This window comes from Adiantum capillus-veneris, chromosome 11 (assembly GCF_014529385.1).
Source record: "Adiantum capillus-veneris isolate H3 chromosome 11, ASM1452938v2, whole genome shotgun sequence".
Lineage (NCBI taxonomy): Eukaryota > Viridiplantae > Streptophyta > Polypodiopsida > Polypodiales > Pteridaceae > Adiantum > Adiantum capillus-veneris.
This window is the reverse complement of record NC_140941.1, coordinates 148,905,177-148,922,290: the sequence shown is the minus strand read 5'-3', so window position 1 is coordinate 148,922,290 and position 17,114 is coordinate 148,905,177. Positions and strand designations below refer to the sequence as shown.

The following is a 17,114-nucleotide window of genomic DNA, read 5'->3' as shown; positions in this document are numbered from 1 at the left end:
TGCAAGGTTGAACATATCTCACATCCACTCATGGGTAAAATCTCCCGTTCATTTGATCATCTCCAGCTTGATACCTTGAAGATCTTTCGCTTTGCGAGTGGCCAACTTTTCAAGCCCACTGCATACATCCTCAATAGTAAAAAAAGAGGGCATATATGGGAGTGAACCATAAAATGACATTTTTTTAGCATTTGGTTCCTTATATAATTTCCTACAACGTGTGTACATATCCACAAGACTCAAGTTACCAAAATTTTCAACCCAAGTTTCTCCAAATTCTTCCACATGCATGTGCCTTTTCTTGGGCTTGAAAAAGTTGTTGCTTTACTTCCCATCTTCTTCTCTTCTTTTGAATCAATGCTTTGTATATATGCAAATGACTTTGATAGTTGTCTTTGTCCATAGTTGCATCATAATTTATCAAGGACTTTCGAGCATCTTCACATTCTTTATCAAACCACCTTTTGCGTGAGAGAGAGAGAGAGAGAGAGAGAGAGAGAGAGAGAGAGAGAGAGTTAGTGAGAAAGAAAGGAGAGAGAGGAAAAAGAAATCATGAGAGATAGAGATGAAGTGTACAAAGAGGGGGGGGAGAGAGAGAGAGAGAGAGAGAGAGAGAGAGAGAGAGAGAGAGAGAGAGGTTGGAGGTTGAGAGAGGAGGGGGGTTGGAAGTTGGTGGTACAACGTGTAGGAACAAGAGGGGTTCTGGTGGCTCAAAAAAAGTGTCACTTATCGTTGATGGCAGAGGTGGCAATAGACGACATCTGGTGGTAGTGAGCGGCAAGGGTGGAGGCATGTCAGCATGTCAATGCACTTTGAGAAAATCTCCTTCAGGGTTCAAGCTTCTGTCTTGTAGGTTTTCGGGCCCCATGACTGGTGCTTCATCCATTCAGTTTCTCTGGGGCTTGTCCGACCACATGCCATGTCATCATCCGTATGGACTGCCATGTCAGCATGTCAACACATTTTACAAAAAGTTCGTAGAGTTCTGCCATGTCACTATCCGTATGGACTGCCACATCAGCATGTCAATGCATTTTACGAAAATCTCCTTCAAGGCTCAAGCTTCAGTAAGCTCGCTTCACCGAGTTCGCTTATTATCCTTCTCCGTTTAGGACCTAGAGTGAGTATTTTCAAAATAACTTGAAAAAGAAGGAGTTTCTTTAAGAACGGACTACCATTCTTACTAAAAGAGTGAGACAAACAACTTTCATGTTCAAAGTTTTTTTATTTGAGGACAACAAAAGACAAATTTTTTTGTTTTTCTGCGGGATTGCACTGGAGAAAGCATATGTACTTCTGTCTTTTTGGCTCTTGAAGCTCCATGCAATCCTCTGGCGAAAGAAAGGTCTCCATTCTCTTCTCAAGGCTCGTCATCTTCTCTTTCTCTCTTGCACGAATCTCGATGGCTAAGTATACTTCTTATGCTAATCAACAACATAACATGTTATTACTTCTTAATGCTTATGTGTTTCTCTTTTCCAACATGAGTTCTTACTTGATCTCCATAAATCTTATTGCCCGTGAGGTGTTTAAGGTGTTTTCGTAGGCACCATATCTGGACGACCCTAGGACCTGTCTTAAATTAGAAGAAAGATGATGGTGGCATGGATTCTAGCATCCGAATGGTGCAGGGGGGGGGGACGTTTAAGGACTATTTATAAAACACTTTATCTCTGAAATTTTCACCAATAAAAGGGACCCTTTCCTAATCAATCTGAGAATTTTTTTTCAACACCCGTCTGTATGTGAATATGTGAAAAAATAATCCCTACTATTGAACCCACATGATAGACGTTTTTTTATGTAGTGACTCCCCCCCCCCCCCCGGAAGGTGCCCCCACAGATGGCTGTGTGTAAGGTTGGGTTTGGACAACCCTTGAGGCAATTTTGAGTGTATGCTATTTTCTTGTTCACCTGAAGCCACATAGGAGGGAGAATTAGCAGTGTGATTGGTGAGCTGTATGGGGGTCCGCTGCACTAGCCAATCATCATACATGATGAAGGTGTAAGCTTTTTCTTTTTTTGGGAACGGGGGTAAAACCGTGGAGGGCCCGACAACAACGAAAGGTTTGTCTCCGCAAATTCGAAGCTGCCACATTAGTAAACGAATGTTCGCCTTGCTTTGTCTGAACCCATCTAAGGAGGGGCGTGCCTGTTTCTTACGTGGATCTCTCTCATAGGTGAAATAGGCGGAGTGTAAAGCTCAAGAAACCCTAACTAATTGATTATTAGCATATACACCATTTTTCTTGTGAAAGTACGAAAGTTCGATTCGATATTTCAAACACCCATGAGAAAGTGCGTGCGCAGGGTGAGTACGTTTCGAGTAATCTTCTGCGACTCGATGAGGTCGGCATTCGTCCGCAGTTCGCTGATATCATTGATTATGTGGCTTTAACAGAGGCTTCAGATTAGGCAGTTACCGTAGAGCTGCAATGCAGAACGTCGCTTTTTGAAGCGCATTCTACACAAATCAAGAGCATAGCGTACGGGTAAGTCGTGTCGATGCGCTTGCATAGTATTTTGTATCTTACCTGTGTATCACTTGGCAATGGTGACCTTCACTCGCACAGCCTCTTCCTTGAATGTGGAGTACTTGCGTACCAATTGTTCGAGATGGGCTCGCACCATGTTTCTCATTTCTACTGAAATTCCTTTTGATTAGCTTTGTGCTGTAATTATTGGCGACCTTTCCTGCAAAAAAGTTACTCCAGAATAGGAAAACGAACTTGATTTCTTACGATTAGCATGTTAGAGACTTAACTTCATCACATGTGTGTGATTAGGGTTGGAGGTCCTGATTTTTTGTAAGAACTTACCTTGATCACATATGCGTGTTTTTGGTTTGAGGGGCCATGGCTTTTTACATGTTACACTACATGTCCATAACCCAAAGCCAAGGGAGTTGAAGTCACTTGTCAATTTTTGAGTGGATGTGCAAAGTCCAAGCATCAGTCACTAGGTGGCCTTCATTGTACTTTTGGGAATTCCTTGTTGCACCTCAGGCTGTTCAGCGAGACAATTCAAAAGAACCGCAATGTTCTTGTTCATTTTGGGGTACCCAATGGACCTCTGCATGCTGGCTGGCTGGAGTTAAGACTGAGGGCTATTGAGGCTGAAAATCGCTGAGGGTACATAGGCTGATGGATCTGGGAGCATAGGCTGAGGTCTGCAAATGCTGGCTGATCTGATGTCCATGAGGCTGATGAAAACGTCAGGCTGATGTGCTGCTGGTACTAGGGTGTTGGATGCCCATGCATTGGGTACTGACTGACGATGCAATGGTGAGCCCCAAGCTCGCCAATATATGTTCTTCAAGGGAGGTCGAGCAGTAGCGAGAAGAGCCCCCCACGAATTCTAATAATTAATGTCACTTATCAATAAATGTCACTTACTGATAAGAGGTGCTTCACATGCTCTAAAACTACTCAGGCAGGTTGGAGATTTCTTTGCAAATTACCTGGAGTTGTTGGCACATTACAAGGAAGCCATGCAGTGTCGTACCAATACCTAACCGTAAAAAGGGGGATGTCACGTGCACATTTAATCTTGTGTACATGTGGACAAGCTATAACTCCTACTTCTAGGACTTAGGACAACCTAGGAAGTGTTCTAGCATCTTTGTGAACATGTTCACAGGACGTGCATGTCCAAGCACTTTAGTTGGTTGCACACCCTCTGAATGCACAAGAGCATATGCTGGTGTCTGCTAGGTGTAGGCACCAGGGAGCGTTCACATTTAGGGACTTAAGTTAGTAGAGAGGCTTGTTTCGACTATTTAAGAGCTTATGGACCATGCTGCGGGCGGTCGGCTACAAATTTATGGAAGAAATCTAACCCTAACCTTGGTGCAGGTTTCAAGATAGAAAGCCAGTCGTCTTTTCGAGCTCGACTGATGGCGAGATTGCTTTTTAAGTTTGAATTTTGTTTGAGAACTTGTTTGGTGATCATGTTTGGAATTTGTTTGAAATGGATGTTATCTCTTTTAAACCTGTCTTGATGCCGATTTGAATTATTTGACTTTGGTTTCAATACTGGTTTCAATAATTGGTGATTTTACTCCCGGGTGGAGTAGTGAGAAATGATGTTTGAGAATGCTTGCTCATACTCATGGCCCGGACCCTTTCCGTTATTTGTGGGGGGTATTGAATGCTTGAAAAGGGATGTTTTTACTCATGGCCCGGACCCTTGTGGTTTGAGAATGCTTGCTCATACTCATGGCCCGGACCCTAGTGGTTATTTACGAGGGGAGTATTGTCGTTGTTACTCATGGCCCCGACCCTTGTGGTTATTTATGGGGGGAGTATAGTTGTTGTTACTCATGGTCCGGACCTAGATGGTTATTTGGGAGGGAAGTGTTCAATGGTGACTTTATGTTTCTATGTCTTGTAACATGCATATGTGAGCATTTGTGTTGCATTGTGGTGTGCAAACCACTGAATATTCCTTATTCGATGAGATACTTCTGGGAAGCCAACAACTCATGATATCAAGAGCTCCAATCTGGAATGAGACTCCTTATTGGATGAGATACTTTTGGGAAACCAACGACTTAGGTGTAAGGTGCAGCGGAAGTGAATGTTGAACTTTGCTCAAGATGAGTGCTCCGAACTGTGCTCAAGGGTTCCTTTTAGTTACGGAAGGGAGAGCCTTCCGTTCCTTTAGTGAGAGAGTGCAATGGACACAAACAAAGTGGATGAACACTGTGATTGAAGGCGCATGAGACTGAGAGATAGAGAGAAGAGAATACGACATCAAAATGTTGTCAAACCCTCCTCCGAAGGCCCCACTCTCTATGGCGAGAGTGGTCTACTTATGATTGCACAAATCTCTACAATGCTTGCACTTGCCGACGACGATGAGGACGACGACGAGACGGGCTGAAATCTGAAAATGCTAAGAGCTGAAATCTACAAATCTTTATCTGCTGAATCCTGACTCTATGTTGGTAATGACGGCGATGACGACGATGCAACGACGACGCGCTAAAAACGTATATGCTGAAATCTGCGTTTTTCAAGCTGAAACTGCAAACTTCGCGGGATCTGGCCGTGCGGCGAGGATCTGCTGCGGGAAGGTGAGATCTGCGAGGTTCAGGGGTTCTACTGCGGGTACTAACTGTTGAAAACTGAAAACGCTGAGTCTAGGGCTGATTCCGTCGCAAAGATCTGCAAAAACGCTGAGGTGGATTTGCAAACCAAAGACGCTAGGGGCTGAATTCTTTTCCTTGTTGCAAAAACGCTAGGGATCTGCTGTACTGTTGTTGCCAGGCTGCTCTGCAATGCAAAAACGCCAGGGCTGATCTGGGTACTGCTTTCGCCAGGAAACTGCAAGTGCAAAACACTGGCTGATTTGTCTTCTGTTGAAAACGCTAGGCCTTGCCTGCTGCAAAACGCTAGGGTTCCTCTGTTGGGGGTCTTGCTGAGAAGGTGCCTGTCGAGCAAGTGCTTTTGCTGCCTCTTCTGCCAAAAAGTGCTAGCGCTAGGTTTCTATATATACAAACTTAGAAAAATTGCCCTACCTAGTTTCCAACAAAAGTCACTTAATAAATAAGTGAAAAATGTCAAAAATAGGGAAAATAGGTCTATGCACTGTAAAAATGCTCCTGATGGGTTTTGATGGAAATCTGATGGTCATGCTGTGTGCAACCAGAGGATATGCATCTAATTTAAGTGTCTGGACATGCACGATCTGCGAATAGACTCACAAAAGTGCGAGATCACTTCCTATTCTAGACTGACTTGACTGAACTGAACCCTGGTCATGCTGTAGCTTGTCCACGGACACATAGGGTTGGATGTGTCACGTGACATCCTCTCCTTTTCAAAGTGAGGTACTTGTACCGAATTGTATGGCGTCGAGGGAGATCGCCAATAACATCTGGAATCCTGGAAAGACTCTTCGTCGGCCCACTTTGATGTGTGGGTCGTGCGATACTTGAACTTCCTAAAGGTGTGCAACGCTTGCTTCTTTGGGCCGCACCGAAAGTGACACAGTCTTCTGAGTCTCCCTTAATGCTTCAACTTTGTCTATGGACGTAGGTCCATCTTCTTAAAGAATCTCCGTGAATGAAAATTCATGAAACCACTTCCAACACAAAAACATGAACATACACATTCCATGTAAAGTGACTGGAAAAGCTCGTCTTCTCTAAAGACTGTGCATGCAATGTAGATGAACATAGAGACGGAGTGCCAAACCGTTCATCAAACACATGCAAACAATGAGATCGAATCTTTTCTTTCTGATCTAAACCAATCAACTGTGGCAAATCACAATGGAAATGTTGATGCTTGATGCTCAATCTTTCTTGTGCTCTTTCTATGACTGTGTCATGCCAAGGGAGAGACATGGAATGTGACTTCCTTGAATGCATACTTTTCAGCTTTTCATGAGAAATCCGCATACGTCCGTGCTCATTCATGAGTGAATTGTGCTTAACGTACAATATGGCATGCCTATGAAAAGGGATCACATAAAGACGCTGACTAAAATACAGGAAACGAAACACTCGAACAATCCGTGCTGACCAATCATTCGAACACATAGTACTTCTTGTGGGGGTTCTTTGGACATAGGCTCAAGAGCCAAGATCGGTTCTTCCTGAGGGGTTCTTGGGACCTTGACTCGAGAGCCAAGATCGGTTCTTCGTGATTGATCAAATCTGCAATGAGGTTAGCTTCACTAGAAACAATATCAACTAACCCTTCATTCTTGTGAACAACCCTTCATTCTTGTGAACAATCACATCATGGTCATACAAATCATCATGCTCGGGAGAAATCACATCTTGATCATGCAGATCATCATGCTTGTCATTGCCATCCAAATCATCATGCTTGTCATTGTCATGCAATTCTTCATGCTTATCATCATGCAAATCCTGTGTGTCATGCTTTGGAGAAGAAGAGACAGAGAGAGTCTCCTTTTCCCAAATCTCTTGCATCTGTGCCTGAACTTGAGAAAAGAGCCCCAACATCTCTTTCATTCTTGCTTTGTTCTTGTTGCTAAATTGGCTTTATCTGACAGGAAAATAATTCTAAATGAATTATTGGATTTATAAGTGAGAGGGTTTTCTCGCTTGGAACACCAAGAAAAATAATTCTAAATGAATTATTGGAATTTTAAGTGAGAGGGTTTTTCTCACTGGAGACATCCGAGTACAGAGTATCCCTAGTGCGTCATTCAAAGTAATGACAGGAGCACTGTGAAAGGGAATACCTGTAAGGCCACCAGGAACGGGTACTTCTGATGCGTCACATCGGATGGGTGACAGTGAGCATGAGTAAGAAGTATCCAACCATCCGGGAACGGACATCTCTGATGCGTCATAGGATGGGTGACATAGAGCATTGTGAAGGGGATTGTACCGTAAGTTCGGTAGGAAAGGACTAGGTGATGGGTATTCCTGATGCGTCACAAGGTGGGTGACGGGTGCATCGGAAAGGGGATATCCATAGTCGAGAGGAAATCCGAACTGGAAAGAGGAATACGCATAAAGACGCAAGCACAAGAATAAAGATGGGTTCTGAGAAGCTTTTCTTAAAAAGCGAGAAATTTTAACGAGTTTTTCGGGAAGAGCAAACGCTTTCCCGAGAGGAATCTACGTCTGCATTGCATTTGTGCATGTGGTTGCATCCAGGGACGCCTGGGAAGTGTTGTGAAAAGCATTGTTTTAAACTTATAAGGTTTTATTGAGTTTTTGGGCAGGTTCAGACTAATTTTAAAATATGCCGGCCGTCCACTTAATAAGTGGGCAGCCACTTAGAAAATAAAGCAATAAAACCAGCCAACGAATTTTCTCTCCCTATTTCGGGGAGAACAGAAAAAAAAAAAAAAAAACGGCCGCGATCTCTAAAAGAGCAGCTCTTCGTGCCGTGGTGAAGGAGCTATAAAAGCACCACATGCCCTCACTGGAAAGAGGTTACCAACGCCAGCAAGAGAAGACTCTGCTGCCAGAAGACGCGAGAGATCGCAAAATTACAAAGCACGGAAGTCGCTTTTTTCCCGGACAAGAGCGACAGGTATCTATTGTGGATTCGTCGTACGAATTGTTGTCGCGTGTTTGCGTGTGTGTTTGCAGGTATTTCATCGCGAAGGAGAAGTGAGAAGGCTTCGGCCTACGCTCGGGAATTCCAGAAACAGAATTCGGAAATTGTCTGTGGAGTCTCAACTCCGAGTACAGACGGAAAAAGGATTGAGAGCTTGTCTCTCGGATTTCCCTTACAAGAAGGAACGACCATCGAGTTAGAGATTTAGAACGGAGGGGTTTTCTCCGGTTCTTGTGCTTGTAAAAAGATTCTCCCTAATAAAGAATTCTCTTTAAGAGGGGGGGGGGGGGGCGACCAGCCCATCTTCTGGTCCCCAGTACTGTGTCGATCTTCTCACTCTCTATCTCTCTATCTATTTCTCTTTATATCCTTTGGCTTCAGTATTAAGTGATAAATTCTATTTATCCGAGTATATTTTATATTGTTATGCGCTCCCGTTTGTGACAGTTCTCACGATCAAATTTTGCTTCTCTTTCATCGCGCTCACGCGCTATGGCTGCCATTCTGTCTTGGTACTTACGATCAATTTCTGCCATTCTTTTTGCTGCTCTTGCTTCGCGTTCTAACTACATGTCCATCATCATCTATTTCAACTCCTCCATAGGAGTTAGTGCAATCCTTGGCATAGATGGGGAAGGGTCGTAAAAACCTCTTGGTGGAGAAAATTCTTCTTTGCCACTCTCATGCTCACCACCTTCATGCGAAGTATCCATTCCGCTTCGGGTGATGACCATCCACTGAAGTCGTGGGTTCTTGTGGTCTTGGGTTCTTAAGTTCCTTGGGTTCTTGGGGGTCTTGGTTCTTGGGGTTCTTGAGGGTCTTGATGTTCTTGAGGTTCTTGAGTCTTTGAGGTTCTTGAGTTCTTGAGCTTCTTCTTTCGCTTGCAATCTGTGTCAGAGAAGGATCTTCTCTTTACCCGAGTTCTGCTCTTTTCCGCGGGCGCACCCCTTGGCGGCCTTGCGCTCACACCAAGGTTGCTTTTCCCCACCTCATGTCAATTGGCCGGCTGCTAAGTGCACAGTCCGCTCTTAATGAGTGAAAAGAGGCACAAAGGGAGGCTGGACAAGCCCTTCTTTCTTGGGTTACCTGTCACTCTTCAAAAACACGATTAGGAATCGACACGCCCAAGAGGTCTTGGGTTACGTGCGACCACAAGAAGCAAAAAAAATTCTGTGGTTCTTGTGGTTGTTTCCTTGAGTGATACAGAACACTGTCAAAGCTCTGATACCAATGTAAGGTGCAACGGGAGTGAATGTTGAACTTTGCTCAAGATGAGTGCTCCAAACTGTGCTCAAGGGTTCCTTTTCCTTACGGAAGGGAGAGCCTTCCGTTCCTTTAGTGAGAGAGTGCAATGGACACAAACAAAGTGGATGAACACTTTGAATGAAGGCGCATGAGACTGAGAGATAGAGAGAAGAGAATACGACACCAAAATGTTGTCAAACCCTCCTCCGAAGGCCCCATTCTCTATGGCGAGAGCGGTCTACCTATGTTTGCACAAGTCTGTACAATGCTTGGACTTGCCGATGATGTCGACGACGATGAGGACGATGACGAGACGGGCTGAAATCTGAAAATGCTAAGGGCTGAAATCTGCAAATCTTTATCTGCTGAATTCTGACTCTATGTTGGTAACGACAGCGATGACGACGATGCAATGACGACGCGCTGAAAACACAGATGCTGAAATCTGCGTTTTCCGAGCTGAAACTGCAAACTTCGTGGGATCTGACTGTGCGGCGAGGATCTGTTGCGGGAAGGTGAGATCTGCAAGGCTTGGGGGTTCTATTGCGGGTACTGATTGCTGAAAACTGAAAACGCTGAGTCTAGTGCTGATTCTGTCGCAAAGATCTGCAAAAACGCTGAGGTGGATCTGCAAATCAAAAACGCTAGGGGCTGAATTCTTGTCCTTGTTGCAAAAGCGCTAGGGATCTGCTGTACTGCTGTTGCCGGGCTGCTCTGCAATGCAAAAACACCAGGGCTGATCTGGGTACTGCTGTCGCTAGGAAACTGCAAGTGCAAAACGCTGGCTGATTTGTCTTCTGCTGGAAAGGCTAGGCCTTGCCTGCTGCAAAATGCTAGGGTTCCTCTGTTGGGGGTCCTGCTGAGAAGGTGCCTGTTGAGCAAGTGCTCCTACTGCCTCTTTTGCCAAAAAGTGCGAGCGCTAGGTTTCTATATATACAAACTTAGTGAAATTGCCCTACCTAGTTTCCAACAAAAGTCACTTAATAAATAAGTGAAAAATGTCAAAAATAGGGAAAATAGTTCTATGCAGTGTGAAAATGCTCCTGATGGGTTCTGATGGAAATCTGATGGTCATGCTGTGTGCAACCAGAGGATATGCATCTAATGTAAGTGTGTGGACATGCACGGTCAGCAAACAAACTCACAAAAGTGCCACATCACTTCCTATTTTAGACTGACTTGACTGAACGGAACCCTAGCCATGCTGTAGCTTGTCCACGGACACATAGGGTTGGATGTGTCACATGACGTTAGGATATCAAGAGCTTCAATCTGGAATGAGAAAACTGATTGTCCCTCGGAATGACCCTAGGAAATTTTTGAGCCTTGAGTTGTTTTGCAGATGTACGATAATTGCGAACGATTACTTTCTTTCAAGAAGGGGGGATGTCACAAACCGCTGACATGTCAAGCCACTGAAGAACAAAACCAACCTGCCGATCCCGATCGAGGAACCTAAACCCTGAGAAGAAGCAGCATCAACAGAAGTTTTGCCAACTTATAAAGTCTTGCCGAGTGGTCTATTTTTAAATATAAGTTCCCACCAACTTATGGGACCTCGTCCGATGGGCCCCAAGTGACCTAAACAAATTAAATAAAGCGAGACCTCCACACACACACACACACACACACACACACAAAGATTTGCGTGTAGCCTGATGATGTGGTAGTTGCACGGATGCCTGTATTTTGCGCTGCAATGCCACGTGGCAGACTGTACCGACTTCCGCGAGTTGCACTGGCAGATGCTGACGTGGTAGGTGTACCGATTTCCATGATTTACGTTGGGCAGCTTTTAGCGCCACTTTTTGAGGCCATATGCTTTTGGGTTTGAATGCTTTTCATGTAAACTGCTTTTAGAGGCCAAGGGTCTTTAAATATTACGCATGGGCTCTCACTCTAGCAGTCTACTCGCGGGAGATGTAGAGCAAAATTGTCACAAGACGGGCACCACGTGCCAATAGAAAAGAACAGACTTTTAGCACTTCAATAACAATTGAACTGAGAGAGAGAGACGACACACGACATGGAGTGGCGGAATTCCACCCCAGAGAGTATTGGCCCCAAACCTTGGCGCCCCTTTCGATATTTATTTATATTGCATCGACACTGTACAAGCATGCCAGAGAATGAGCCCTTAGCACATATTTAAAGGCCCTAGGCCCCAAAAGAAGCTTACAGTGAAAAGCCTTCAAACTCAAAAGCATCTGGTGCAAAAGCAATGCCAAAAAGCTGCCAGCGTAAATCACGGAATTTCCGTACAGCAGTCAACGCAAAACGCGGAAATCTGTACAGCCTGCCACGTCATGAGGTCAGCGCAATTTCAGGAATTTCCGTACAGTTGCCACGTTATCGTCTTTGCGTGAGTGTGTGTGTGTGTGTGCTGTTTTATTTTAATCCCTTTATGTCATTGGGGCCCCATCGGACGGGGTCCCCATAAGTTGGTAGGACTTCTTCTTCTTCTGCTACTTGTTCTTCTTAGGGTTTAGGCCCCTCGGCCGGCATCTGTAAGTTGGCTCCATTCTCCAGGGCTTTGACACGTCAGTAATTTGTGACATCTCCCCTTCTTGAAAGAGAGTAATCGTCCGCGATTACAGCATATCTGCAAAACAACTCAAGTTAGCTCAAAAATCTGAGGGTCATTCTGAGGGACAATCAATTTGCTCTTTTTGTTAAGGCGTTAGCTTCTCCTTTCGGCTCTTTTGATCAAGGAGTTAGCTTCTCCTTTTGTCCAGATCGGAACTCTTGATATTCCGGCATAGTAAAATTAGACATCACACCAAGACCGTACTGATCTTCCACGGGTGTCTTGATGCACTAAAATTACATACCCAGGCAATCTCATCCAATTAGGAATATTCAGTGGTTGGCACATCACAATGCAACACAAATGCTCACATATGCATATTACAAGACATAGAAACATAAAGCCGCCGATGAACACTCCCCCCACAAATAACCATCCAGGTCCGGGCCATGAGCTGTTCAATGACTCCCTCATCACTCCTCCCGCAAATAACGTAAGAAGGTATGGGCCATGAGATATAGAGGCCTTTTACAACCAAACGCCCCCCCAGACCGCAGCCTGCGTCGTTTGGAGGTGCTGAGAGTAACCGCTACTCAAACTTCTTAATACTCCCCCCGTAAATAACAATGCAGGTCCAGGCCATGAGTAACAACACCTTTTAATCATTCAATACTCCCCTCGCAAATAACCACAAGGGTCCGGGCCATGAGTATGAACAAGCATTCTCAAACATCATTTCTCACTCTCCACCCGAGAGTAAAATTACCAATCATTGAAACCAATATCAAAACCAGAGTCAAACATTTCAAATCCGCACCTAGACAGGTTCAAAACAGATACCATCCATTTCAAACAAATTTCAAACAAAGTTTTAAACAATACTTTCTCAAACAAAGTTCAAAAGTATCTAACTATAAAACAACTAGAGAGTTCATTTAGGGTTTTGTTCGGACAACCGAACTTTGAGGACGACTGGCTTGCCCTTCTGCATCACATTGATGGTTTGGTTATCAACTTGGAGAGTCGCATCATTCTTGTCATGCCAAGGCATGCCTAGCAGAACGTCACAATTGCCCAACTTCATGATGTGGAAATCAGCTTTTCCATGATAATCTTGAATAGTCACCAGAAGAGCATGAGCGGTACCGCTTTTTGAGTTTGCCCCGTGGCTAGCTCAGCTTCAATTTCTCCACCCTCTGCATCATAATCAAAGTGCATCTGCTTTAAGAATCCTGGATGGATGAAGTTCTTTGTAGCTCCAGGGTCAAAGAAAATAAGGGCTTTGAAGCCATTGACTTTGCCGTATCCTCGACACAATTCATTTGTACTCTCAAGGCGTATGCCATAGATGTCAGGTACTAATCCAATAGCCGGTTTAGCTCGTTTGGTTGGAGATGGTTCTGGGTTTCTGTCGACCGTTGACGCGGGAGTCGGGCTCTGCGGGTCTGTCAGTGCGTTGGGGACAACCAAAATAGTTATGTCCTGTTTGAAAGCATCCAAAACATCGGCCTTCTTGTAGTAAGGTGTCTCGTTGTTGAGGTGTCAAACGAGGCCTTTGTGGTTGACTTTCACGAGACTCTCGAGAATCTGTTCTTTGTTGGCAAGAGTTGTGGTTAGTGGCTAGAGATTCTTCTGTGGTAAACTCTAGCTTTCCCTTCGTCAGTTTGTAGCCGACTGCGGCATGGTCCATAAGTTCTTGCATGGTGGAGACTTGCTTGGATAGACAATATTCCTGTAATGGTGATAGTAGTCCTATGGTGTATCGCTCGCATTGGGCCTCCAAGGGAATAGATCTAAAGAAGGACACCGGAAGGTACACGTCGAGAAATCTTTGGTTATATTCGTCCATGGTTTCAATGGCAAGCATTTTCAAGTTGCCTCACTCTGCCAAAATCCGGACTTCAAACATAGAAGTCATGTAACTACGTGCAAAAACTGTCTTGAAAGCTTGCTAGGTCCTTGGAGCATGCGGTTGTGTCGCAATTGAACTCCACCATTGCATAGCATTATCTTTAAGAAATCTTGTTGCTCGAGAAATCTTAGATTCTTCTGTATAGTTACCCAAAGCATAGATGTTGTCGAATTGCTGTAGGAACCGCAATGCTTTCTTGCGATCTCTCACCCTGGAAAAAGTGAAAAATTTGACTGTCGTTGCGCCATCTTTGAAATCTTTGGGTTGGTTGGGCACATATCCTTGGATATGGATAATAAGGGTAGCCATATGGGCTCCAACCATTGTAGCCTGGTGGCGGTGGTGGTGATGGAGGTGGGGGCAATGGCGGTTGCACTGGATTAGGGTCAGATGGCTGATCTGCAAGAACGCTGAGTTATCTGGCAGATCCAAAAACGCTAGGGTTGATCTTTGTTCTGATGCAAAAACGTTGGCTCTCTTGCTGTTCTGCCGTCGCTAGGGTCTGTTTATCGTGGGCAAGTCAAGGCGGTAAGGATCTGCTACCACAATGGCTATGCTACTAAGTCATAGGGCTGAAAACTGAAAAACGCTAGCAGACTTGCACCATACAAAAAAGCTAGGGCTGATCAATCTCTGATTGGGGGGTCTTGCTAAGAAGTTGCCTGTTGAGCAAGGTGCTCCTGCTGCCTCTTCTGCCAGAAAGTGCTAGCGCTAGGTTTTTATTTATACAAACTTAGCAATATTGTTCTACCTACTTTCCAACAAGCTCGCAGATCTCACCTTCCCGTAGCAGATTCTTGCCGCACGGTTAGATTCCGCGAAGTTTGTAGTTTCAGCCTGGAAAACACAGATTTCAGCATCTGCGTTTTCAGCGCGTCATCGTCGCACGGTCACCATCGACATCGTCCCCGACATAGAGTCAGAATTCAGCTGATAAAGATTTGCAGATTTCAGCCCCTTAGAGTTTTCAGATTTCAGCCCGTCTCGTCGTCGTCCTCATCGTCGTCGACCTCGTCTCGGCAAGTCCAAGCATTGTAGAGATTTGTGCAATCATTAGTAGACCACTCTCGCCAACGAGAGTGGGGCCTTCAGAGGAGGGTTTTACAACGTCTCTGGTGTCGTATTCTCTTATCTCTCTATCTCTCAGTCTCATACACTTTCATGCACAGTGGCCATTCACTTTGTTTGTGTTCATTGCACTCTCTCATTAAGTTGGAAGGCTCTCCCTTCCATAAGAACAAAAGGAACCTTGAGCACAGTTCAGAGCACTCATCTTGAGCAAAGTTCAACATGCATTCCGTTGCACCTTACAGCAACGGAAGTGAATGTTGATAGTGCTCGGGACGAGTGCTCCGACCTGTGCTCAAGGGTTCCTTTTACTTATGGAAGGGAGAGCCTTGCGTTTCTTTAGAGAGAGAGAGTGCAGTGATCACAAATAAAGTGAATGCTATTGTGAATGAAAGTGCAGAGAGAGAGAGAGAGAGAGAGAGAGAGAGAGAGAGAGAGAGAGAGATACAACACCAAGCGGTTTTCAAACCCTCCTCCAAGGGCCCCTCTCTCTATGGCGAGAGAGGTCTATGCTATAGATTACACAAATGTGGTACAATGGTCTAGATGCTGTGGTGCTTGATGATGACTATGTCGACAACGATGTCGACGACGATGATGGAGACTATGACGATGACGACGCCTTCCGTTCCTTTAGAGAGGAATGCAATGATCACAAACAAAGTGAATGCAACTGTGAAGGAAGGTGCTGAGAGAGAGAGAGAGAGAGAGAGAGAGAGAGAGAGAGAGAGAGAGAGAGAGGGAGAAGAATACGACACCAGACAGTTCTCAAACTCTCCTCCAAGGGCACCCCTCTCTATGGCGAGAGAGGTCTATGCTATAGATTGCACAAATCTGGTACAATGGTCTAGATGCAATGGACTTGCCGACGATGTCGACGACAATGATGACGACGACGAGGACAGGCTGAAAATTGAAAATGCTAGGGCTGAAGTGCTGAAATTTGCAAAACGCTGACTTTCTGCTGAATATTGACACTGTGTCGGCGACGACGACGACGACGACGATGCATTGAAAACACAGATGCTGAAATCTGCGGACAGCGGGCTGAATCTGAAAACGCTATCTGACTCGACGGTTCGGCGAGGATCTGTTGCGGGTGGGTGAGATCTGCGAGGCTAAGGGCTGAATCTGTTGTGGCTAAGTGCTGAAAACTGAAAACGCTGAAGTGCTGGGGCTGATCTGACGCTGGAAACTGCAAACATTAGGCTAGGTCTACAAACTGAAAACGCCAGGCTGAATTTGCTACTGATGAAAAACGCTAGGCTGAATCTGTTGCTGAAAACGCTAGGGAGAGAATCCCCCCAAAAACGCTGTCTGTGTTCTGTTGGTTGAAAATGCTAGGGCCTCCTGCCTGTCTTGTTGAGAAGGTGCACTGCAAGTTGCTGGAACTTCTTCTGCCTCTTCTGCCAAAAAGTGCTAGCTCTAGGTTTCTTTTATACTGCCTTAGCAATTTGCCCTACTTACTTTTTCCAACAAAAGTCACTTTTGAATTATTAAGTGAAAAATGTGTATTTTGGGAAAAAGGATTCTATGCACTGTAAAATGCTCATGATGGGTATTGAATGTCATGCTAATGATCATGCTGTGTGCAACCAGAGAATATGGACATGCACGGCCTGCTCACAGGCTCACAAAGGTGCCTGAACACTTCCTAAGCTGACCTGAACCCTAGACCTGAGATAGCTTGTTCACATGTACATAGGGTTAGATGTGCACGTGACACTTTCATTCACAATAACATTCACTTTGTTTATGATCATTGCATTTTCTCTCTAAAGGAACAAAAGGCTCTCCCTTTTGTAAGTAAAAGGAGCACTCATCTTGAGCAATATCAACATTCACTTCCGCTGCGCCTTACAAAGTGAAAAATGTGTATTTTGGGAAAAAAGGTTCTATGCTCCGTAAAATGCTCATGATGGGTACTAAATGCCATGCTAATGATTATGCTATGGGCAACCAGAGGATATGCAACTAATCTAAGTGCCTGGACATGCACGGCCTGCGCAGAGGCTCACAAAGGTGCCATAACACTTCCTAGGCTAACGTGAACCCTAGACCTGAGATAGCTTGTCCACATGCACATAGGGTTAGATGTGCATGCGACATCCCCTCCTTTTTAAAGTGAGGTACAGGTACAGAGCTGTATGGCGTCGAGGGAACGCGTCAACAACTCCGGGAATCTTGAGAAGAACTCTTCACCGGCCCACTCTGATGCGTGGATCGTACGATACTTGAACTTCATGAAGGTCTGCAATGCTTGCTTCTTTGGGCCGTGCTGAAAGCGACACAAAATGATATGTTGCGGCTT

The 17,114-nt window shown here is 44.9% G+C and overlaps 1 protein-coding gene across 2 annotated transcripts in view; it reads left to right on the top strand.

Annotated features, from left to right (window-relative positions):
* Positions 1–2,251: 2,251 nt before the first annotated feature.
* LOC147448201 (putative protein phosphatase 2C 22) overlaps positions 2,252–17,114 on the top strand; it is a 35,514-nt gene continuing 20,651 nt past the window's right edge. The window contains exons 1-2 of one of the 2 annotated variants that reach the window (XM_086524082.1): positions 2,252–2,311; positions 2,402–2,492. The gene's annotated coding sequence lies outside the window, so the exon portion shown is untranslated. The other variant, XM_086524081.1, reaches the window with a different exon arrangement.